At 41.7% G+C, this 26342-nt stretch overlaps 1 protein-coding gene and 1 long non-coding RNA gene across 4 annotated transcripts in view; both read left to right on the top strand.

The window, feature by feature from the left end:
- Positions 1 to 20433, top strand: part of LOC144467028 (uncharacterized) — a 153693-nt gene extending 133260 nt beyond the window's left edge. Inside the window, exons 7-11 of one of the 3 annotated variants that reach the window (XR_013493412.1) lie at positions 8276 to 8366; positions 12134 to 12306; positions 13470 to 13557; positions 16224 to 16417; positions 17627 to 20433. This is a non-coding gene — a long non-coding RNA (uncharacterized LOC144467028). Of the gene's footprint in view, positions 1 to 8275; positions 8367 to 12133; positions 12307 to 13469; positions 13558 to 16223; positions 16978 to 17626 lie in introns of those variants that run through there. The other 2 variants (XR_013493411.1, XR_013493413.1) reach the window with 2 other exon arrangements.
- A 2919-nt stretch (positions 20434 to 23352) lies between these two features.
- Positions 23353 to 26342, top strand: part of esr2b (estrogen receptor 2b) — a 53273-nt gene continuing 50283 nt past the window's right edge. The window contains exon 1 of the mRNA XM_033641812.2: positions 23353 to 23623. The gene's annotated coding sequence lies outside the window, so the exon portion shown is untranslated. The remainder of the gene's footprint in view (positions 23624 to 26342) is intronic.

Genomic DNA, 26342 nt, shown 5'->3' with positions numbered 1-26342 from the left:
GGTAAACCGGAAGACAGCATTCAAGACGCCAGTTAGCACGTTAGAACAAATGATATTAACCGTGTGCTATCACACAACAACACAAACCATGATGAACTGTTTCTGCTGAAGAGCTCAAAGGCTAAAAACATAATATTACTTAATATAACTAGTTTGTTTCATTGCACAGCCTCTTGACTGTAGCCGTTTGTTTGATTTCGTCACTTTAGTTTCTCTTCTTGTGCACAGAGCTGAACTGCCAGTAGGAGTAATTTCATTCACCAACTGGCTCCATTGTCGCCGACGCCAATTCAACATGTTGAGTCGGCAAAGAAAAAAAAACAAGGACAAGGGCAGCACGAACGGACGACTCTTGGCTTGGTGTGTCAGGGCCTTGACTAGTGTAACAGCAGCAGAAAATGGTTTGCTTCCAGCAGCAGCCAACAGTGCAGAACACACAGCAAAAACTAGGGCAAAAACACTCACCGACAACCCATCACTGATTGAAGGCCCACTGTCAGCTTGATTTGTCAGGACCAGTTGAATTTAGTTAAAGGGTAACGTAGGCATTTTTCAACCTGGACCCTATTTTCCCGGTGTAAATTAGTCAAAGTAAATTAGTCACTGTATGTCCATGTAAAGTGGTTATTTTCACCACACACAGGCTCAGATTTTTAAGTATCTGTCTCCCCTGTAGCTGTCATTTTTGCATCAAGTTTCACGTCAAACCGTTTTCGTTTTATCTTTTTGGATGGTTCTAACATAAAAATGACAGAGTTAACAGCACCTGTTACCTCCCTCCAGACCTTTGATTTACCTGTCCCTGTCACACCACTACTAACAGAAGAAAATAAAATGGTTTTTCTCAACCCCACTTCATCTAAAATAACTTCAATCTCACTGTCAAAAAAGTTTTTCTTTCACTCCCTGTCTTTCTTTGTTGACTCCATGTTCACAGGTCGACAGGATGCACCTGTCCTTAGTAATTATGGCCTCCATATATGGCGGCCACTGGCTATTCATGGGTGGGGATGTAGGCTAATTGCTGATAAACGGAAGCGTGCTGTCAATTTGCAATTGATTGGCATTCATGAACATACATACATACCTCCGATCAGATCCTAGTTTTCTGTGGCGTTCATGAATCCGCGGTAGGGTTTTAGTACCGAGGTTTTTTATGTGCAAATCTACTCGCAGATTTATGAACATTTCATGAATGAGACCCAATATACCCTGCTCTGCTCCGCCTATGTGACGCAGTGCCCCGTGTGTTTCAGCTGTAAGAGCTGAAAAAAGGTCAGAGTCAGCTGAAGAGAGTAAAAGATGAAAGCAGCTGAAATGTGAGTCCATGATCAAGCAATGAAAACAGTTAAACTGTCATTTAAAGAGCCAGAGATTAAAGTAATCCAAATCTGAGTTTGAGTGGTGGAGTAGTTGAAGAGTGTGTGGTGGTAATGGTTATAGTGTTTAAGTTGCTGTTTCAGCAGTGACAGCTGCCGTTGATCTGTCACTTTAGGAAGTGTCGGCTGATGTGTTGAAGCTAAGTACAGTTGAACAAAGAGAGATCTTACGTACGATTGTGTTCTCTGTAAGACGATAGTGATCTGCTGTAAATGCCATTTGGTTTTTGTATCTGCTGTAAATCCTGATCCTTTTACTAGAGCTGCACCTGCTGCACATTATAAAGAAACAGAGAACACGACTCAGCTGCTGAGAAACCTTTCCTCCTAAAATGTATTCACAAGCAACTGCAGATAATGTGGCCGGCTTTTCACCTGCACATCTACTCTGCTCAGCAACTGATAAAATCCAGCTGTGTGTCACAATTTCACACTACGTACTAACAGTATACGGTATACATTTTATTACCAGTGCAGTTAGAATACATACAAATTAATTTACAAGATGTTTGCCAGTGGATGTCTATCAGACTTAGAGGCTTTAAAATACCTCTGCTAATTAAAGGGTGACTGAAAATATTCAAAGCTGGTCCCAAGTGACTAATGGGACCAATCATTTTTGGAAGAGGTCCAGTATTGAGCGAAACCGCTGCAGCGAGCACCAAAAGAAACGGGCTGCAATGTAACCACAATTTACGCTAGACATCTAGAGATGGGTCAGTGGTTTGGTGCGGCATCTGCAGTATTGCGGGTACTGCACCGGACTGTCATAGTGAAGAGGGAGCTGACCCAGATGGGGTAGCTTTTGATTTACTGGACCGTCTACGTCCAAACCCTCACCTGTGGTCATGAGCTCTGGGTAGTGACCGAAAGAATGAGATCGTGGATACAAGCAGCTGAAATGAGTTTCCTCCGTGGGGTGTCTGGGCTCAGCCTTAGAGATAGGGTGAGGAGCTTTGACATTTGGAGGGAGCTCGGAGTAGAGCCGCTGCTCCTTCGGGACGAAAGGGGTCAGTTGAGGTGGTTTGGGCAACTGGTTAGTGTTACCGGTTCAACCTTTCTTCCCTTTAAGGGCGGTGGCCTTGTGGGTAGCCTGTCAGGGTGTGACGTGTGCTCTGGTGTGTGTGGAGGGAAGCAGCTCTCTCGCAGTGTCATGGTGAAGATGGCATTCAGCAAATAGTGATGACAGCAGTAGTACTGAGTGTCTAGATAAACTCAGGGCTGCTGTTGGACCTCATGAGAAGGCCACGTTTGTTGTCTTGCGGTGAAGACTGCAATAAAGCCAATGTTAGTTGAACGGCATCTGATCGCCTCACCATCCTTCCTTCTGTAGAGTGGTCCAGAAGCTACTTACCAGCTGATGACGAGCCAAGTTAAATTGACCATAGGTGAGGATTGGGATGTGGATGTTCCCAACTACAGTTCAGAGCCAGTAAGCTGTCACTGAGAGAGGTAGCATAAAGGCCCATTTATGCTCAACGTTAAATACGGATCTGGATATGGATGGAGCCTTCTGTCCGTGCTTCGCGGTCATTTCGTCTGTATTTCTGCACGTTTCCATAAAGCTTACGGATACGGGCCAAACGGAGCAGTACTACCGGGAACCGTGGGGGCAGTGTTGCTGTCACTACCCGATACGTAGCTCTAGTGAGACACGAAGAAGAAATAACAATTCAATTTCTCTCATCGGCAGTACTAGAGAAAAGAATTCTCCGTCCTCCAGTTGTGATGTATTTAACGGCCTCACCGACCACCGCCTCCTACAACGCTGCCCCTGTTTTTGTCTTTTATACAAGAGGTACATAATCAGTATCTCCTCCACAGTCGCCATGTTTGTTTTTGAGTTTGTTGTTGTCATAAACTTTTGACGCTGGGCTGCCTCCTGGTGGATATATTGGTTGACATCCATGCCGACGTAAAGGGCGCATGGAAGTATGTGGGCAGTGACGGTAACATCGTTTGAAACGGACGTGTACATTTTCATACGTAAAGGGAGCATAAATTAGCCTTTAGGATGCTCCATGGGCACCGTTAGAGGTGTTCCAGGCTCGTCCCACTGGTAGGAGGCCCCGGGGCAGACCCAGAACATGCTGGAGGGATTACATATCTCATCTGGCCTGGGTACACGTTGGGGTCCCCCAAGAGGAGCTGGGGAGAGGGATGTCTAGGATGCTTTGCTTGGCCTGCTGCCCCCACGACCCAGCTCTGGATAAATGGATGAAAATGGATGGATATAAGACAGAGCAGTAAGATTATCATACAGGTTTTAAACAAACTCCTATCTTAGCCAGACTTACTTGAAAAGAAAATGAATTATTGGTTGCAAATATTCATCACAGTCAATGGGCAAACCTCCTTGTGCAGTCAGAGATTATTGCAAATAATTCAGATGTACTCTCTTCAGCTTTTACCTCCAAATAAAGTGGTTTGTATAAAGTTCAAGATAAAAGTATATTTTACTTTCCTCACAGGCTTCTAAACATGAATGAAGGAACAAATATGTTACTAAAAACCTTTTTTTGCTTCCCCACAGACGTATCTGTATGTGCAGCTTCTCTTTTCCAAACATCCGTGGGTCTTTGGCCCCCTCATGTCTTTATAATCTTGCTCTTTGACATAATTCAATGTCATTTAGATATGAATCCTTCTATTAGAGCTGGGCATGACTTGAAAGCCTGCCCAAGGTTTAAATGATAATATTTCATACGCTGGACCTTCTGTGTGTTACTCCATGTTCTTGGACAAGAACACTTGACTATAAATTACCACTCAAGGCTTTTATACCAAGGAACAGTCTTCAAAAATCCCACAAAGTCACATGCAGCAAACACATGGAGCTTCTCTGTGACGGCTTGAAAAGAACATGTGCTCTCAGAGTTAAAGGTTTGAATTCAGACTGTTTATCAGCGGCAGAGCCCTCCGGCAACTTCTTTTCTTTAGACTCTCCACTGTATCTGATAAAGTCTTTATACTCATTAAATAAAACATCAGAAACTTCTACACTCAAGTGTGTAATACTGCAGAACAAAGCACCCTCATCCACAAAAGATGAAAAAGTAGCCTTAGTGTCATCAGTTGTTTGGAAGCCAGTGAGGGATCACACCCTGTTGCTACACAAAAATACCTGGTCTCTGCCATCAGGTTAGGGTAGTCCATATTTAGCAATTCACACACTACTGGTTTCATACAAAGGTTTTAGTCGTACTAAAAAAATATCACAAACTGTTTTAACATACTAAATAGCATTTTAGTGTGGAATTTTGGATGCAGGCTTTGTGCCTATCTGATGATACAGCCCTTGGTAACTCACACCAAAACAATCTAGATTAAGTAATAGCTGTAAAGGCAGGGAAGGACAAACATGTATTTTGATTTTGGGGGGTGAACTGTCCCTCCAGGTCTGAGTTTTTGCAAAACATGCACTCAGTTCTCTCTGATGGGTCGTCATGTTCCCTCGTCTTCTGTTTCAGAATGGTCTTCTCATCATTTTCTGCAGCAGCGTGCTGAGAGACCACCTCCAACTTCCACTTGTCTGTTATTTTCGATATCATTATCCTGTTTGTTACCATGTATTAGGTACAAATGTTGATTTGTGGCTTCTACGTCATTCTCAAAAAATTGCGTTGCATAGCAACCAGGATGATACTGATGCTTGATGCCCTCTTGCTCTTTCTGTTCTGGTGACACACACACAGCAGAACTTGGTGTTTCAACTTGAGAAATATGTTCCTCATCTGATCAGAGCTTTTAACAGCAACACAGTGTCTGTGTGTCTGCAAACTTTGATTAAATGAGTTGTCATCCACTTAAAGTGATGAACTGCAGCTGTAACAAACATCAGGTTTGACCCTGCTGGTGTTCATTAAACAACGCAAGTGCTCTGGAGAACATACATACCATTAATGACACATTTTCAGTATGTCACACAATGCAATCAGAGCCATGTAAGAAATATTTCCCTGAGACACAAATACTAATTTGAACCTAAATACTTAATGGTAACCCTTAATAATAGGTATTTATGAATGAATAAATTCATTCATTCATTCATTTTGATTTCAGGTCTTGTCAAAAGGACGCCCCATCCTGTCACAGTTATGACACAAACAGAGAAGTAAAACATACATATGTTTACACATAACACATAAATCACACACACAGGTGGAAGTTAAAGGGACTATGGATGGCGTGACACCAAGGCACGATGGCTACCAAGCTGCAGACCACTGTTTAGGACCAACAAACAACAAAACTGGTTGTTTTTGTAGGGGCTAAACACGGGTGGTTTGTAGCAACCAATCATTGTGTTTCCACCAGCTTTTTCGGCACCAAATGTGGGTGTTCTGTAGCAACTTGTTGATGTGTTTATACTGGCTTTTAAAGGCACCAAACATTGGTGTTTTGTAGCAACTCCTACTGTGTTTCCAGCAGTTTTTTAGGCACCAAATGGTGCTAAAAAGCGCTTTATATACACCAAGCATTGGTGTTTTGTAGTGACCCATCGCTGTGTTTCCAGCGGATTTTTAGGCACCAAACGTAGGTGTTTTATAGCTACCTGTCACTGTATTTTTGTGGCTTTTAAGGAACCAAACATGGGTGATTTGTAGCAATGCATCGCTGTGTATCCAGCAGCTTTATTGGCACCAAACAGCGCTAAATAGCACTTTTTAGGTACCAGTCATTCGTATTTTGTAGCAACCCATGGCTGTATTTCTAGTGACTTTTTAAGCACTAACAGTGCTTTTTTTCTAGCTACCTATGGCTGTGTTTCTAACGAATTTTTAGGCACCAAATGTGGGTGTTTTGTAGCAACCTGCCACTGTGTTTCTAGTGGCTTATAGGGCACCAAACATTGGTGTTCTTTAGCAACTCACACTGTGTTTCCATCAGCTTTTTAGGCACCAAACATGAGTGTTTTGTAGCAACTGTCCCTGTGTTTCCATCAGCTTTTTAGGCACCACATGTGGGTGTATTGTAGCAACCTGTCGCTGTGTTTCTAGTGGCTTATAGGGCACCAAACATTGGTGTTTTGTAGCAACTTACACTGTGTTTCCATCAGCTTTTTTGGCACCAAATGTGGGTGCTTTGTTGCAACTTGTAATTGATAGTATTTTACAGAGGCATCACTGCTTTTCCAGTGGGAAATGTGCCCCAGAAACCTAGTATTTTCAGCAAAAGAGAAAGTGAAAATTCTTCAAGTTACTTCACCAAGATCACAGTAACTACCTTGATACCATAAACACCAGTACTTAAGTTTGAATCCTTAATGACATATTAGGTGGAATTTAAATGCTGTCTGTCTTCACCACAAGGTGATAAAGGAATGGTAGAAGGAAAACATGTGAGATGGATATGATTGAGGTGGGCGAGGTAGATCTTGTCATAGAGTTGAGATTTGAAACATGGTAAAAACATACCATATCAACGCAGAGAACTATTTTAATGCAGTGGAAAAATACAAGTTGAATCAGTTCACTTTCCCCTGTGCGCGACGCCCAGGTTGGGTAAACAACCTCCACGTCTCCATGGCAGCAGAGAGCTGCGAGCAGTGCAGCAATGATGCAAAAACACCCCCAGCTCCAAATGTAGAATTTCACTTTGGTCTTTTCTGTGTGACCAGGCATTTCTAGAAGATGTACCTGTTTCACCCATGTGACAGGACAGATGTGATGATTATGAATTAATCAGATTTTGGTTACGTAAAACAGCCCTCATGCTCTCTGGGCTTGGTCGAGGGCCAACAGCTCAGCTGCCACTGTGGACTGTGATCAAGGTGTGAGACGTTGGAGGAATTCCAACATAAAGGTGACTCCTTGGTTTAGATGATGCAGGCAGATCTGATTGTTTGATTTTCATTTGTATGACTCACTTCGGTAAAAAAGTTGGCGTCCTATAGCTTTAGGATCATTCCGTTTTAAATGCTCATTGAGGTTAGATTTCTGGTTTGTTTGGTTATCTCAGAAAGCTGTCAACATATTTCATGTACATTTACCTCAGAGGTCTGGGGTGGACTATTTTTTGTAGCAGATTCAGATTCTGTAACATCATGTTGCCACACCAGTTTTATCCTTATCACTTTTTTCTGCCTTTTTTTTTTTTAATCAGACTTTTTTTCTGATGCAGAACAATCACCACTCCACCCAGCGTGGTCTTTGCAAGGTGCTGGAAACATCAATGTTTCACTTTATTGTTGAGCTTTCTGTCTGCTTAACCTTCAGAGCATACATACTGTAAGGCAACAATGGACAGGCAGGTAAAAGTGAATGACTCAAAACTCCACCAACTGCTGCTGAAGAAAAAAGTAAAGAGTTCCACCTGTGCTGCGTTCATGGACCCGCACAAACCTCTGAATTTAGAGAGGGAACACAGACTGATACACAAGGACATGCACACAGGCAAAAAAAGTCTGGACATTACTGGACCCTGTTTTCCCAAAAACAGTACCTCCTCTTTCTTAAAATAGGATAATTAAACAAATTAATTCACTGAATTGCTCCCAGATGGCCTGATATTTAGGATTTCAGTATTTCAGGACCACATCAGGCTGTGGTGTTTTTATGTGAGTGTGTCATAACTGACTAAATTACTCATCTTCATCTCCTCTTTAAATTTTAAGTTTTTACCTCCAAAACTGCTTAAATGAAAATAAACACTTTGGCTGCTCAGTAAATGGCAGAGAGCTCCATGAATGTGTACTGAGATGATTAAAAACAGATTAAAAACTGATGACTCACTTTCCAATTTTCACCGGCGCCCATACCCCAACACACACACACACACACACACACACACATACACACACACACACACACACACACACGGTGATGTCTCCTCTCCCTTAACCTTATTTGTGTTCCTGTCCCTGTCCTCTGTGTGTCTGTTTGTTGGCTTTAAAGGTTCAGCGTGGGTGAGCGAGGGGTGACTGCTAAAAGTCCCATAGCAACAAGCAAATAATAAACAGATTCCAGTAAACAACATGGATGGAAGGTAAACTGGATCGACCAGTTTCTGTTTCTGTCCCTAAGTCTGTGTGACTGACTGTTTTCTGCAAACACAGGACAAATACATCTGTCATTGTGTGTCCTGTGAGTTAGGTACATGCTTTTTTATAACCATAATTAAAGGGGAACTAATGTGTTTTCCAACCTGGGCCCTATTTTTCGATGTACTTTTGTCTAAATGAGTGATAGGATGTTCAATATTTGACATTTCTCCAGTACGAAGCTAGGGCTGACCTGCCTGCAGCCCATGTGCATGCGCTATATTAAATAATAGGCCACTCAGACTGCATCAAACAATGTGCATTTTTTTTCACACAGATAGGCTCGGATTGTTGGTATAATTATCCGACAACATAACGGAAAGGAGAAATGAACATCTGTTTTTACCTTTAGCTGGATTCGGACATGTTCGTCTGCCTGTTGCCGCTCCCTCTCTCTCCTCGTCCGCTCTTCAGTTTCAATGAGCTCTGCGTACATGTACTCCGTGTTCAGATAAATACGGGCAGTCATCAAATTCAAATGGCTCATCCGGATCCAGTTGGTCAAAATTGGGTAAAAATTTGGACGTGTTTGTTGTGGCAAATAAAAACACTCACTCAGAGAGTGAAAGTCTGGCTCTGAAATCTCACGTCTTGCGAGATTTGAGTTGTTGCAGGAAGTTGCCGCTGGACTTACCTTACAAACGCAAGGAGCAGTGGTGTGCACAGACTTTTTGAAGGGCAGGGTCAAAAAGAAGAAAAAGGGCACATACACCGCATTCTCGCCACCTTTTGGCTCCCAGGAGGGCACTTCAGCGCGCGTTTTGGCTCCCAGGAGGGCACTTTAGTGCGCGTTTTGGCTCCCAGGAGGGCACTTTAGCACGCGTTTTGACTCCCAGGAGGGCACTTTAGCGCGCATCTTGGCTGCCAAGAAGGCACTTTAGCATATGTTTTGGCTCCCAGGAGGGCACTTTAGCGCAGGTTTTGGCTTCCAGGAGGGCACTTTAGCGTGCATTTTGACTCCCAGGAGGGCACTTTAGCGCATGTTTTGGCTCCCAGGAGGGCACTTTAGTGCGCGTTTTGGCTCCCAGGAGGGCACTTCAGCGCGCGTTTTGGCTCCCAGGAGGGCACTTCAGCGCACATTTTGACTCCCAGGAGGGCACTTTAGTGCGCGTTTTGGCTCCCAGGAGGGCACTTTAGCACACGTTTTGACTCCCAGGAGGGCACTTTAGCGCGCATCTTGGCTGCCAAGAGGGCACTTTAGCGCATGTTTTGGCTCCCAGGAGGGCACTTTAGTGCACATCTTGGCTGCCAAGAGGGCACTTTAGCGCATGTTTTGGCTCCCAGGAGGGCACTTTAGTGCGTGTTTTGGCTCCCAGGAGGGCACTTTAGCACGCGTTTTGACTCCCAGGAGGGCACTTTAGCACGCATTTTGACTCCCAGGAGGGCACTTTAGCGCGCATCTTGGCTGCCAAGAGGGCACTTTAGCATATGTTTTGGCTCCCAGGAGGGCACTTTAGCGCAGGTTTTGGCTCCCAGGAGGGCACTTTAGCGCACGTCTTGGCTGCCAAGAGGGCACTTTAGCATATGTTTTGGCTCCCAGGAGGGCACTTTAGCGCAGGTTTTGGCTCCCAGGAGGGCACTTTAGCGCAGGTTTTGGCTCCCAGGAGGGCACTTTAGCGCACGTCTTGGCTGCCAAGAGGGCACTTTAGTGTGCGTCTTGGCTGCTAAGAGGGCACTTTAGCGTGTGTTTTTCAACAGTTGGGCCAAGGGGGGGGCAACCGTCCACCGTTAGTGGACGTTGTTTGACGCTGTCTGAGAGCCCTATTATTTAATATAGCGGGTGCTGACTGGCTGCAGGCAGGTCAGCCCTAGCTTCGGACTGGAGAAATGTCAAATATTGAACATCCTATCACTCATTTAGACAAAAGTAGATTGTAAAATAGGGCCCAGGTTGAAAAACACATTAGTTCCCCTTTAACCATTTTACTCACCGGCTCAGTCGCCAGCTGGATAATTCTACTGTAGAAACGTTATCTTTATTGATTTTAACAACACTCAACAAAGACATACAAATACAACCACTGAGTATTTAACACCAGTGTTGGGGAAGTTACTTTTAAAAAGTATTGTTTGCTCGTTACTCGTTACTTCTTAAAAAAAGTAATCCCTTACTTTACTTAGTTACCCTCTGTGAAAAGTAACTTTTTGCGTTACTCGTTACTTTTATGTTACTTTTATGGTGCTTGACTTTGGGTAGAACCCCATCTCATTTCCTAAATGTGAAAAAATGCGAGTTTCCCACTGGTATTTACCACTTTGGTGATAAAATAAAGATTAAAGAGTGAGAGTTAATTTGTGTTAACTAGGCTACATGAATTTGTTACATGACAGATTACTACTACTAATAGCCTATTTGCCAGACCTGCTGCATCACTGAATGAGGAAAATATTAATATTCACAGACACTATCTTTGAACAAATAGTGTCATATTCATGAATAAATAATTTTCTGTTCTGTTATTACGTGTGTAACTGTGAGACTGTGTTTGTGTAACAGACTCATACTTTGCAGTAAGCTACAGACCTGCACGAATAAATTAATTCATTTTCTCTTCTGGTACAGCGCCAGGAATGTAGGCAGGTTATGACTGTTGTTTTCTGCCAACACAATGCTGCATTTTATTGATGTTTTGGGGGTCGTTTTGATTTCCTTTGAGGTTCCGGGGTCGTATGTTGCCCATGTCTGAGGTCTGACTAGCGAGGTTAACGTTACATTAAACAACACTTACCCAGCCATACAAGTGCAGTTCGCTGTCAGTATATAGTTGGTCGACTTTTTCAGAATCGCCCAGGTCTTGTACATTAGTTAACGTTACTGTTTTGTGTCCTTGTCACTGGCTCGGCAGTACTTCGGTCCGTAGAGCACAAAAACCATCAGATAAATCCCGGTATTCAATATCTTGGACATGACCGCAAAGTACAAAATTATATACATCAACGGATTTATATGCCTTGAGTTTTTCATGCGTATAAACGCTGGGTTTCTCCACAAGATATAAAAAAATGTCCGGCCACTGTAGCTTAGGCCATTTCGTTGGGTCGGTGACCCACTGACCCGACATTAAGTACGGGTCAGGAAACCTCACTCCGTTGCTAATTGTTAGCTTATTACAATAAGCTAACCTGTCTTCGGTTGACAAACCGTTAAAATAATCCGAGGAGGCGTGTGTATCTTCCATATTCCTCATACGATTCTTGATTTTGGCACTCCTGTCTGTACTGTTGACATGGCAACTGTCACAGTTCCTGCCTAGTGCGCAGCTGAGGCAGACAGGCAGTGTCACTGTCAAATCTGTCCCCGGGAAAAGTAACGTTGTGCCCAACTGACAAAGTAACTACGTTCCGTTACCATATTTTCAGTAGTAACGCGTTACACTACTTTTTACCCAATTAAAGTAGTTACGTTACTGTAACGCGTTACACACAACACTGTTTAACACACATGTAATACACCCCCAACCCCAAAAGTATAGCTTCAAAGTCAAATAAAATTCAAAAAATGAATGAAAAAGAGAAGGAAGAAAATCATAGATTACAGGTTGAGGATTGTATTGGCGCAATACAATACACTTCAATTTAAACACACGTTACATTAATGTACAAATTTGAGCTTGCATTTCCTCTTGTTTCATACACTAATGTTTCCTCTCCCTGAAAGAGTGCAGCAATCAGCTCACTGCCTAAATTATAAAATGTCATGTCTGTCATGCAGCTCATATCCTTGCTGAACAGGGAGTTTCTCATGGAAAACCGCCGTCTGGGGTTTTGTGTCTGGGGGTCAAGGACCGTATGCAGCCCGTGTCCTGCCAGAGAATTTAGAGAAAGCCCTTAAATTTCACGGACAAGAGAAGGATTTCCACAAGACTGGAGGTACAAGAGTTCAAGGTAACCTCTCCTGCCGCTCCTCCTCACTCCCACACTGCTCTGCTCCGCGGATCCACATCACAATTAAAAGCCGGCAAAAGCTCAAAGACGGTTTGTTACAGTTGTGAGGGAAGGAGGTGATGTAACTCAGGACTGTTTACGATGTATTTTTACTTCTAGTGTGAGTGTTAAGTGATATTAAACAACAGATCTTTTTTTGGAATGATAGCTTTTAGCCTGATAGTTTCAGGATAACTTTACATGTTTAAGGACTTAAAGGTTGTAAATTACTTCTTTAGTGTGATCTGTAGGATTTATATAAAAACTAGTTAAGGCTGATATTGTGCAATGTAGCCTGCACCAGTGTTCTTTGATAGGAAAGCAGCCTTGTCGACTTTTCCGTCATCCAGAAATTCCAAATATGCAGAATGTGTCCACTCCAGTTTTGGTTGGTTATCAACAAAATCTCATAAACTTAAGCTCATGTGTCTGCCTGCAGTCCGTCTTCTCTGACATCTGTTGACCGTTTTATGATGTATGAAAAAGTTTTAAAGCGGCATTCGTTTTTTTCTCGACCATTTGGGGGCAGAAGAACTGCATGATAGGCTAAACAACACATCTGGCAAATCACTGCCTTATAAAGATATTAACTGATATATTTACTGTCGCTCTTTTAGTAGATCCAGCAGAGCGAAATTATCAGTCATCTGAAGTCATATTTGTGTCCACTTGATCAGTGAAAGCCTTAAACTCATGTCCGCTCTGTTTTGTCTCTACCAAATGTTTAATCATTACAATAATATATTCAGGGGATTGTGTAGCTTTGTTGCATGTGCAGGATAGTTCCCCAGACACATTTTGTGCGGCCTCTAAAAATGACCTGAAATACATGTATTATTTTATTTGATTGGTTTACATCATCCACATTCCATTTCATTACTTTCAATACTTTCACTTTGCTTCCATTTCATACACCGCTCAGCTACTGCATCAAACTGCGCCCTGTCAGGTTTGAAATGACAGCTTGTAGAAAGCCCCCCAGTCGCCAGAATAAAATATCTGCATTGTACATCTCTGCAAACCACAGATATGTTACATTTGTACATTTCCTACATATAATATTAACATTTCTAAAGTGTTGTAGTTTAGGTTATATGTCCATGAGCTGAGTTTCTCATCGGTAGGTGGAGGGGATGGTGGATGGCGTGACAACTGCTGCCAAGCAACAGACAGCAGCAGACAACTGCTCGAGACCAACAAATAAGAAATTGGGTGAGTTTTGACGAGATGTCAGGACATTTCCAGCTGTGTTTATTGCAACAAAACCCACGTTTTTTTAAGCGACACGTCAAGACATTTCCAGCCCTGCTTTCTGCGACAAAAGTTTTTTTTGGTTTGTTTTTTTAACATGTCAGGACATTTCCAGCCACACTTGTTATTAAGATGTTGGAACTTTTTCAGCCATGCTTGTTGCGACAAAACCGTTTATTTTTTTGATGGCACGTCAGGATATTCCCAGCCATACTTGTTGCGAGGAAACTGGGTATTTTTTTAACAACACGTTGGGACATTTCCAGCTGTGCTCATTGTGACAAAACCATTTTTTAACAACATATTGGGATATTTCCAGCCATTGTTGTGACAAAACCAGGTATTTTTTTGACGACACAGTGGAACATTTTCAGCTGTTTGTTGGGACAAAACTATTGTTTTTTCAAGCTGTGTTTGTGTCAACAAAACCAGGTATTTTAAGGCAAAACATGATGTTTTCCAAACCTTAACCAAGAGGATTTTGTGCTTAAACCCAACCACACATTAACCACAGCTTTGTCGCAACATAAAGATAAAAATTGAAACATAAAGTAACATGTCTGTCTCAACATATCCACCACACATTAAACATAATATAGCATATCTGTTGATGTACGGTGTGCAGAAAAATACAATGCCAACGTCATTCTGGCATTTGGGTCGCAACTAGTGGCACCTTGCGAGCTTTGCAGGTATGATGTTCTGTTATCAATGCTAGTGCTATTAGCTAAGATAAGTGATTTTGGTGGACAAGTCAGCAGTTTAATGTGGAAGTGAGATGGAAAAGATATTTTGTTTTATGTGTGCACTTCTCCAGTGCTGCCCTCAGTCACACGCTGGCTCTCTGAAGTAGCACTCAGTCATCAAAACTACCACCTATGTAGAGTACGTGCCCTCAGCGTGAAGTCATGTTTAAAGTGTTAGCGTGTTAGTTTCCTGCTCAGTCTCAGTCTAACATTACATTCACTAAGCAGAGGCTTTTGTCCAAAGTGACTTGCAACAAGTGCATCACCCAAGACTGGAAGTGCATCCCCAAACTTATATTATTTCTCTGTAATTACACATAAACACACACACACACATACACACACACACACACAAACAAACAGTGAGCAGGAAGTAAAATGAATGAATTCCAGTTACTGAAATACTACTTCTACATACTTGAATCGGTCCCATTTGTGCTCAACTTCAAAATAAATGAAGAATAAATAATTTAATTAGAAACCAGGAGAGATTTAAAATCCAGCTCTGACCTGAGCACAGCTCTGAGTTCCCCTCTGGACCCAGTGAGATGATACATTCGTTTTTCCTGCGCTCTGCTCTGCTCCTCTCTCTCAGAAGACAGCTCTGTCCTGATACTAATAATCCATCTGTCCCCTGACTTAACCTTTGATTCACCTCTTAGTGCATGCAGCAGAATATTTGGTCTATTACTGGAGTAATAGACAGATGGAGAATGAAAGCGCTGAGAGTCCAGCCCCTTCTATCTGTCCGTCATTACTGCCCGAGCAGCCGAAGCACAGAGGGCCGCTGAAACTAATTCAGACATGATTAAGGACAAAAGATGGGCAGAGGATGAATCAACTTACATTTACAAAAGAATTTGGACTTGAGAGAACCAGAGCGGCTCCACATCGATGGAGATACACGGTCTGAACACATGACACATTCGCTCAAACACAGAGCGAAATTCACAGCCCTCCCACACACACATTTCCCTGTCTGAGGGGGAGGGCACGTTTATCTTTCTCTCTCCGTCTCTCACTGGTCTCTGTGCTACTGGAGCAAAGGCTAAAGGAGAAGAGAGGACACAGGAGGGAACACACAGTTCCTCCCTTCACTCAGGAGTTTTTGGAAAGGAAATAGTCCGCTGGTGCTGCCTCGTATAGCACAACATCATGCTGCAGTGTGTGTCAGCGGCGAACACGGCAGATAGAATTATCAGAGGATAATTGAAGTGGGCAGAGAAAGAATCCATGAATCAGAGGAAGTATTCTGTGTTTCTAAAGGACTAAAAGCCTGAATGAATGAGTCATATGAGGCAAACATGTAGAGAGGAGAAAACAAAGCTGGACTCTATTTGCTGCTTTCTCCTCCAGCCTTTCCTCTGTTCAGCATGTCACATTTAAAGTATTCAAACACTCCTCATAACAAACTTGCAGCTGCTGCAACATTTGACTTTGTTCCACTTCAGTTGTATATATTTCACATAGATCCGTTTTTTCCTGACTCAGATCTATTTTTATTTGGGGGAAAACAGTTGAAACAACTGAACAATGAAGCTGATTCTTTTAAGTTAAAGCTGCTAATAACTTGTTTTGTTGACTGACTCATCCCTTCACGCTGTCCTCCAAACCCTTAACCCATCATATCTGTTATAGCTTACGGTCAGTCATGAGACAGGGTTAGAAGCGTGCCATTCACACCTTGTGTGATGGGGTCAAAAATTCACTTTGCCGCCATGTTTTGCTGTGTTTATCATTTATTTGCATGTTCTTATCAGTGTGCTGTGCTTCTATTTTACCCTGTGAGTTTTTATATGATTTTATTTATGGTTTTATTTTTAATCGCTTTGCTTGTTTTTGGTCTGTTTTGACGTGTGTTTTGTTCTGTTTTTTAAACAGCGCACTGTTGAACTGTCATGACCCTGAGTAAACCAAGCAACTGAGAGACGAGCAGCCCTCCCGAGAGCCATCAGCCACATCCACGAGAAGTGCAGCAAGGAGATGTGCAGCTGACAGCGTCTGCCAGTGCCGTTCTGCTCAGGCCTGGGTCTGCAGCGGGAAGTCTGTAGCCCAGGAAGTTGCAGCAATTTGGGGTCAGCATGAAAGTCGTGTAAGGCTGGAGTTGGCGAAAGGGTGCCGAAAGGGTGGATGACGACACGGAAGGAGTTGCTGAATGGGACTGAACTGCTTGATAGGGTTTTAGCTGACTGTTGAACAGCCATTTTTAGTGTTTTAGCGAGCCCGAACTGTATTTTACTGTTTTTAGTATTTTATTAATGGTGTTGCTTTTATACTTCAACACTAGTAACTGATGGTACCATCATTGTTTATTCTTAAATGTGACAAATTCCATTTTAAGTGACTTTTATTCTCCTGCTTGGTTTTTAAATCTGCTCCCCTGATTTTTTGTAGAGCACGTGTGGTGTTGTCGGTATTCAATTCCATCTAAATTTCTAAATTAATTTTAAAGCACAAAACAGTTTAGTTGCTGGGCTATAACCATATTTCCACGCGTGCTCACTCTATCTCTAGCTGTCATCGCGCGGGGCTGTCAATGGAGTCACCTGCTGTTCTACTGCTGATTCACAATCAACCAATTGCACAGTCCTTCTCCGTTGGCCTAAGGCAGTAAGATGATAGGGTAACACTTTACTTGAAGGTATCTACATAAGGGTGACATGACACTGTCATAACTATGACATGACACTGTCAAGAACTTGTCATAAACATTATGTACATGTCTATGACTGCTGTCATTAAGCGTCATTCGGTTTTTGTAATGACAAGTTGACATTGTTTGGGTTGTCTTGATTATGACAACTTGACATTAATCAAAGTGACATTACCAGAAGTTGTCTTTGTCATGACAAATTGACATTAAATTTGTTTGGGATGTCCTTATAATGACAACTTGACATTAACCAGGATGACATTACCAGAAGATGTCTCTGTATCAATTATTATGTCACCTGGTCATAAACGCAAAAAGAGGTGCATTTCTTGTTAATGTCAAGTTGTTATGACCAAGACATCTTCTGGAAATGTCACTTTGATTAATGTCAAGTTGTCATAATCAAGACAACCCAAACAATGTCAACTTGTCATTACAAAAACCGAATGACACTTAATGACAGCCGTCAGAAACGTTTATGACATGTATATAATGTTTATGACAGGTTCATGACCGTGTCATGTCATAGTTATGACAGTGTCATGTCACTCTTATGTAGATACCTTCAAGTAAAGTGTTACCCTATCATCTTACTGCCTCTCGTTTAAATCTGTTTTTTTTCTGCCTGCAGCGGTGCGCACCCTCCACCTCCCCATCACCGCCTAGTCTTCTCAGATTCATCAGCCATCATCCTCAGAGTCATCAGCCACCAACACTTCCACCAGTATCTGGACTCTATAGGAAGATTTATCCTGCTGCTGCTCAGATGTCCCCCAGTGTCCAAGCACCAAAGACTTCTGTTACATCTTAATCAGTATAATCATCTTTTAATCCGCACGCTCATATACTATATGAAACAAATCTTCGCTTGATTCATCTGTCTCACCTGGTTGAAATACATAATTAATATGTTTAAGTCTTGTTTAGTTACCAAGAGCACATGTGGTTGAGCAAACACAGCTGAATGTCGCTGTGACACTTTCTGGGCTAAAAGGGAACATTCTCCACCATCATTTTATTGTTACAAGGCGGCATTGACAGTAGACTTTACACAAAAGGCCCAAATGAGTCTGACTTACCCTTTTGGCCCTTTTTAAGTGGCCTCAGAAACTATTTTAGAAAATGTCAAACAAGCTCTGAAATTCAGGTCAGTGAAATGATCTCATTTCAGCTGTAAAATATGCAACTGTACAACTCTGAGCAGGCTGACCACCTCGGCTGCATGCAGATTATGGCTGAAATAAGGCAGGATGACCTTACAGTGCTGAGAGGAGTTTGGGAAATATAAATCAGGGCTGGAGATCTAATGAAAAGGCCCGTTGAGAAGCTGCAAATCCTCCCGAGCCACATCACACTGCCTCAACTTAAAACAATGGTTTAATTTAATCACATCTCCACTGTTTGTGAAAACAGCACATAGGCAAACAAAAATACTATTTTGAGTGGTTTGTTGGTGAATTAAGCACTTAAATATGAGGGAGTCATGTGTATAAACCCCTCCAGTGTTTCTATTCTAACATAGTTAACTCTACTCTAAAAGAGCTGTTGCACATTGGCAGGTCCAAGTGGCAACAAGAGGGAACTGTTTTAAAGGTGTGACACTTTCAATCCACCTCAGACAGCATGTTAATGTTTACTCGCGATAATTTATAAGAGAGAAAAGACAGAAGAATAACTGATGTTGTTAAAGGAAATGTGAGCAGAATCAGCAAAAGAACACTTAACAAGTTAGGGATTTAAATTTTATGTGTGGTAAATTATTACCTGTGCAGAATAAGGACAGACAGCAGGTATTGTAACTCTCTGACTAAGGTTTCTTGATCTAATTGTAAAAGCCACAGAAAGTCACCTGGATAGTCTACAGGTACATAATGACAAAAAAGGTGTCCATCCATCCATCCATCCATCCATCCATCCATCCATTTTCATCCGCTTATCCAGGGCAGGGTCGCGGGGGCAGCAGGCCAGGCAAAACACCCCAGACGTCCCTCTCCCCAGCAATGCTTTCCAGCTCCTCCTGGAGGACCCCAAGGTGTTCCCAGGCCAGATGAGATATGTAATCCCTCCAGTGTGTTCTGGGTCTGCCCCGGGGCCTCCTACCAGTGGGACATGCCTTGAACACCTCTAACAGGAGGCACCCAGAAGGATCCTGATCAGATGCCCGAACCACCTCAACTGACGCCTTTCGACGCAAAGGAGCAGCAGCTCTACTCTGAGCTCCCTCCAGATGTCCAAGCTCCTCACCCTATCTCTAAGGCTGAGCCCAGCCAGAAGAAGGTGTGTGGAATTTAATTCAGAAACAACCATTCCTGTATGAAAACTCATAAGTGTATCAGATCCACTGGAAGAGGTGTAAACTACTTAATGTCTAAGTTCTAACCCTTTGGCTTCAATTTTGTTTATCACGTCCCGCATCATATTTGACCGTGAGTCTCTCCAAACTTGTTTGGGTGTAACATTTTTTTAACTTGTGACTTGTCTTGAAAAAATGTGCTGAGATTTCTAATCAGTCACCTCAACAAACACTGTTAACATCTCTGTTGTCACCGTGCCACAGTGTCGCCATTTTGGCACCTTTCAGGTACCTGCAAAAGGAGGAAGTTATGAAGTGGATACAGTAACATGAGCACTTTTTAAAACTTTGCAAAGCAGCGCAACAACGCCCTCAGAAATTACCGCAGAGTTGAATCAACACAAAAATGAACACAAATCAGTTGTAAGGCTGTTATAAATTGCACAGATGCTCAGGCTGCCAAAGGCAAAAACTGAGGCAAAGAGCAAAGTGCAATAAACAGTGATTTGACTAGAAAAACAAGCTTTTTAATATCCAGGCCAGCAGAGAGCTTTAATTTCAGATATTTCTTCTTGTTGATTTATCTAATCTTTAATAGATTGACAACAGTGGTGTAGTGGAGGGTATATGCAGGTATTCAGGGTATACCCATCTCTTTTTCTGGCTGTTAAGAGTATACTCACCTATCAGCCAAAAAGCAATTGGAATATATAAGAGAGTATACCCACTTTCTCCACAGTAACCTACCCATCTACCAAGTACTTCACTCACCTCATCGACTACCACTACACCACTGACTGATGCCAATATTAGAAGACATGGTCTTGTTTCTAAATTGTAATACAGGCTCATAATCTGATAATTCTCTCAGGCTCATTTGTCTTGTTGGCAGATATCATATTCATAAAGCTAGGGTGCTTTAGATAACACTTAATATCTGTCTGTTTTGTGTTTAACTACAATATATCTTTGACTCTATTTTTAAGATGGCAACAAACAAAGCTTTTAAAACATCTCAAATAATTGGGAAAATTATGTTGATTAAAACATGATTTTTTTGTATTAGTGTATTAGTTTGTTTCATGTTCTTCCTTAGTTGTTTGATATTGTTGTTTCACATATGATGTAAACAATTATCATTTTAAATAAACTGAAATGTATATAACTGTGCACAGTGTACTGTTTTATTATTTTTTTATTTTATCATAGTTTATCGTACTTTATTTTATCTCATTTTTAAAATTTAATTAATTTAATTTGAATTTATGTTTAAAAATAAATTTATTTTGTTTTTTTATTTAATTTTATTTTATCGATGAATTTAAAAAAAAAAAGTCTCTTCTTCCCTCTTGGTCCTGGTGGAGGTAAGGAGCATGCGCAAAAGCATAGAGGCTCACCCAATCAAATAAGGTTATTTTCTACATTTGACTTGTAAACGAGTGTGATTTGTTCCCTTAAGACGTCACTCTTACGTTACGGCCAATCAAAACTACCAAATGAGTGTGGGCGGGGCTGACCTTGCCAACTGCAAGTTGAAGTTTGTGTGCGCCGTTGGTTCGGTTTCGCCAAGTACTTGCTGAAGGAAGTCAGACATATCATGACGTTTTCCGTGAAATTAAAAAACACAGGAGGAGCTACTATTTTTTTTAATTAACATGTTAAAGCTAATGTCCATAGCAACATGTTTAAGGATATAACGGTTGGAGGAGGACGTACATGAAACGAGTTAGCATTTGGTTAGCTTAAATTAAGCTAGCAGGAGAGGAACTGTAATGGCCGCCATTATGCTCGCAACAACACCGGCTAACTCGGCTTTACCGCCAACAACTCCCTGTTTTCACCGAGCAGCTGAAACACAAAGTAAAATCATGGATGTAAGATATTTTCCCAATAAGAAACTCACTCCTAAGAGTCATTGCCAAACTTTTAATGGCGTCTCGCTGTTGGGAGAAGGCGTTGTCCACAACAAACAGGAGGACACAGTGTCTCTGAGCATCAATGAACACCTTCACTTTACTGACAGAGTCATGGGATTAATTCACCTCCATATTCAGCAGGCAGCTTCTCCTCCATAAGACACCAATGGTAAGAGGAAACTACTTCAGTGCGGGCTGTGGCAGTTAAACGACTGTAATGCTCACAATATATGCTCCAAATGAATATGCACTGGAGTCATGACTATTGTGTTGTTGGTATTGTATTTATAGTGATTAAATAATCTGCATAAGGCTTGATGTTTGGTTAGTTTAGTTTAGGCGTGGTTGGTTTTCCTTTGGCTTTAGGTCTGTACATCTCAACTGTTTTTCTGAGAGCATATCACCTGCCAAGTGCATGTGTCAATGCATGTTAGAGCCTATTACAAGCCTGCAGGAAGGAAGTAAAATAAATATTCAAGTTTCTTTTATTATTGTTTCTTTGGTGTCACTTTAGTACATTTGGCATAGCAGGATGATCATGGAAAATGTAGACTTAGGCCTATCTTTTTTTTTATCACTAGCCCATATGTCTTTTAAGATAAGACTTAAATGATCCCACACTACAACACAGCAGCTCAAATAGCACAGATATAAAAGCAAGTTGAATGGATTACTTTTAGAGGAAAGATAAAATACAAAAAGATATACATCAGAATTAGAAAAATATGAAATATAAAGTACTAAATTTAGACACAGCTATACACTCAATACTATTTACTCTATACACACCCTTCACTTGTGCACACACGAGAAGAAGAATATGAATATATGCAGGGTATATATATATTGACAGCTGTACAGGATACTTGCACATTGGATGTAATACACATGGTGTGTAGCTGCGTGTAAACTTTAAAACAATGCAGAACGATTTTAACAGTGTTGCCTTGCAAGAGCAGATACCATAGGGAGGTGTACTGCAGAGAATATCAGTAGCAGACATTTTGCACTGGGGAATAAAGGTTCACACTGGGGAATAAAGTAAGTATATATTGCACTGAATTCACAGTGTAGAGATACTGTGTTGGTAAGGGAAGAGTAAGGATTGCTGTGGTTATACTTCTTCAAACGGCACTACAGCTTATGTGAGGTTTCAAAATGTTAAAGAGTATGAAGCGGCCAATAAATAGAAAAATATGCCGCGTGTAACAGTCATAAATGAGCATAAACAAAGTTGGCAATTGACCTAGGGCCCCATCCTCTCCCCAAGGCCCCTGGGTCACCATGCAGCAATTAGTTTGTGGTAATTGACTGCTAATTGTGTGTTAATAGTGTATGCAGCACTGATTTACAACACAAACTGACATGATAGGGGCCCTGAAGCATTTTAATGTCTTGTGGAAGGGCCCCAAGTTAAAAGTCTTTGCAGGATGTTTTGTATTTTTGTGCTTTTTAAATAAATTAGCACTAATAGATACACAATACACACAGATTTGGATTTGGGTTGATCCGCCCTGACCATTATGGAAACACCAACAAACAGCAAACATCTGTGGCTTCAGATAATATAGATGTTTTATAGTCTTTATCGTGACATCAGTGACTGCTTACTGGAATTTTGCTTGATCAAAATTTATCCCTGTGACTCGGATGTTGCTTTAAAGTGTAATTTAAGAATAGAGAGGTGGCTGAAATGAATCATCCAAACCAAAGATGCTGCAGACGGATTTATGTGAGTAATGTCACGTCAGTTCTGCTCTTTTCTCTTTGTTATAAATGTAATACACTTTTATATGAGCATAAATTGTCTTGGTGGAGACGCATTGTGCTCTCTGGCCCTGTTGGCCTCATGTTGTTTTGATTGTGCTCCATCTCTTTTAATCATTAACTGAGCAGATGAAAGAGGCAGGGAAATCACGGAGATATGTCCGGGTCTAGCCTCTATAGTATTATTATTTGTTATTATTAATACATGACTTAATACATGACAAACGTGTAGTGAAGAGAAATTAACATGCAGCATTTTATTTTCGGGGTTTTACCAACATTAGAGTAAAGTTTGTGACCCTTCTCCCGTGCGCAGCGCAGCGCCGCCGGGCAGCTCTCCAAAAAGGCGTGGCCAGTGACGTCTCCAAATCGGCCAAACCTTAAACCTGGCACTTTGAGGAAGGAGAGGGGATGAAGGGAAATATTAATGACACGCCAGGAATGGAGAAGTTCCTGGAGGAATAACACGGAGGAATAAGCGCCGCGCCGACCCGTGATGTCCGATCATAGTTTCACTTTTACGCATCACGCTTTTTGTTTTTCTGCCCTCACTGACTGTGTGCAGTAGCAACGGAGGCGCTGAAACCTCCGTTAAAAGTCCGACAGCAGCTGCTAATCTTTGCCTCTGATCACCGCCGGGACCCAGTGACAGGTCTGTGACATTAAAGCAAAGGTTTTTATTAATAACTTTTCTTACAACAGACGCAGAAAGAGAGTTTGACCGCAGTGCGTTTAGGAGTAAAAGTAAGCAGTGTTCTCCAGTCTGACAGGTGCAGCTCTGCTCTGTTCCTCATAGTTATGTCTTTTTTTTTTTGACTGAGTAGAAACAGCTGGCTCTAACTTTACGTGGTGCTTTGCAGCTTCAAGTGTATAACAAATTAATTAGGTTAATAGTTGTGGTTAGCTGTCGGGGTGCCTTATTTAGTAATTGTTCTGCTGTGAAACAGGCAAAAGGTCAAATATGGTTAAAGCAAAGCATGCACTGATTCATCATGCAACTGCAGGACAGGTGTGTAATTCCACTAACTCAAACCCACCCGGGAAGTCATAGTCGAAATAGTTATAAAATCAATTTTATGATTATAAAACTTATCGGGATTTTATTGAAGTTCACTCCAGAGCTAATAGAGCAAAATCATGATTAATACAAAATTATTCTGTTTGCTTTATTGATTAAAAATAAAGCGTAGAGCTCTACAGAGAGACTACCAGACACAAAGCATGTCAGTAGTAGACAGAGCAATCTCAACACAAAGTCCATTTCTGCTCTGGAGCTTTCACTCGTCCCACCCAAACATCTTCTGCAGACAAAGTAGACGTGGAATTTTAGATTTTAAAATTTCCATCTTTATACACAAAGAGTAATATTTGTACACATTACATAGATTAATTGCGTGTAAAAATGAATGTCCCAATAGAGAAACAACAGAGACCTTAGACATGGACTAATTGGCTGCCCCTCCTTCCTTTTCATATGGCTGCATCTTCCTCAGTGTCTCAGACACGAGAAAGTGGAGACCTGTGAGCCCTAAAGTGGAGCCCAGATACCGCTGGTCGTCCACCAGCAACATGGGGAGTATTTGAATTTCAGTTTTTGTTACACTCTTTAGAAACTAGCACAGTGACATCATGTAATGCAAAGACTGGGGCTGTAAATGCTGATGCTGATATTCTGAGCCCAATTTTCATATTTACATCCTCAAAAGGTCAGAGTATTTTTGTCGAAATTTTACTTGTGATGGAGAGAAAAGACTGTAAACGCATAAAAAGATGTATGATAGAGATGAGTGAAAACTAGACAAGCATTTTATTAGAATAACTTGTGTAAAGAACCTCCTCTAAAGAATTAGTCGTAATAAATATATGTCAAAATACATATCTGTTCCATCACATATCTCAGTGCAGCCCTAATAAGGATGACAGTTGTACGATTCTTCTGTCTCTGCAGAGCTGCACTGCAGCCAGTTTGTGCACTAAATCTTTTTCTGCAGCTGATGCGCATCCAAGATATGAAAGAAGTTTGCAAACCACAAAACAGCAGGCGTAATTCACTCCAATCAGATCTGTCAGTTCAGTTTTCCTCGCTGAAAATCTCCTTAATATTTCCATTCGGCTCCTGCAGGGAGTTAACGCGTGTCTGCAGAACTATAGAAGTGACTTTACATGTGTTTTTATGTTTCTTCGTGAACTTCCTGCAGACCCTCACATGCTGTTACTATACAGTTTATTACAACATTACTGTTGTTTTTTTGTAGGGGGTAGTTTCTAATCTTTTGACGCCGCTGGTGATTATTTTATCGCATCAACAAAACCCGCCCTATCTGCTCCTGTGCATCAGGCGCTGGAAACCAGTGAGGATGTAAGCTTGTCAGCCTCCTCTCCTCAGCCTTGAGACTGCTCACGGTGTAATTATAATCTGGATGTTGCTGTAAATACCAGATTCCTTTTCCACTCACAAATAACTTTGCAGTGGGGGAGTCGAAAGTGTGTGTGTATGTGTGTGTGTGTGTGTGTGGAGGAGAGGATTCAGGGAGGTCCTACTGCCATTACCAGAAATAAAAAGTCGGACTTGAAGTACGTCCCCTTCCGTTATCCAGGTTTCACCCACATCGGAAAGTACTCCGCCGGCCAGCACCAAAAACTTGCCAAGGTCACGCTGCTCAACAATTCCTGATACCTCCCCCACTCCATCCAGGGGTCATCCATCATAACCCGAGTACAGAGTGTAACTAAAACTCGGTGCTGTGCATTTCTTTCCTCACTGCGGTGGCCATCAGTGGGTGTTTCCAGGCAGGTTAGAGGAGGGTGTGGTGCCGTCACTGTGTGTAGTATCAGGGTGTAATCACACGTTGGAAGCGGTTTCTTTGATATCTTTATTGTGTTCATTTGATTTGTGTTGCAGCAGTTTACCACAGACCTGAGCATCCTGAAAAGATGTCTGACCTCTGAGCAGAAAACTGGTGTAATTTGAGCCACTTTAGGCGACAGAGAGGATATCTGGAAAGCTGCACGTAACTCTGTTGGTCAAAATGAACTCAGTGAAAACCGTTGGATGGACTGATGCTTACAGCTGCTTCCTGCTGTGATTCTGAAGGAATATTTCAGTAGTTTTGACTTCTTGAAGTTTAAGGCACTCCAGTTTAGAGCTGAAACAATGTTAGAAATTAACTGGCGGCAATAATTCCTGCTTCTCATGCGTGCTGTGAAAACTACCTTTAGATTAAACTCAAAGCTTTTTGAGACAAGACGTTTTCCAAACAGTTTTTTGTAAGTGTAGTGAAGGTGTTGGTAGTTTAATATGGGAAAACATAATAATGCACAGTAACTGTGAGACTGAAAAATGAGTAGAGTCTACATCGGCACTGTGCAGG

This window comes from Epinephelus lanceolatus, chromosome 15 (genome assembly GCF_041903045.1).
Source record: "Epinephelus lanceolatus isolate andai-2023 chromosome 15, ASM4190304v1, whole genome shotgun sequence".
NCBI classification, from domain to species: Eukaryota; Metazoa; Chordata; class Actinopteri; order Perciformes; family Serranidae; genus Epinephelus; species Epinephelus lanceolatus.
The sequence above is the reverse complement of the archived record's forward strand: the minus strand, read 5'-3'. Positions and strand labels throughout refer to the sequence as shown.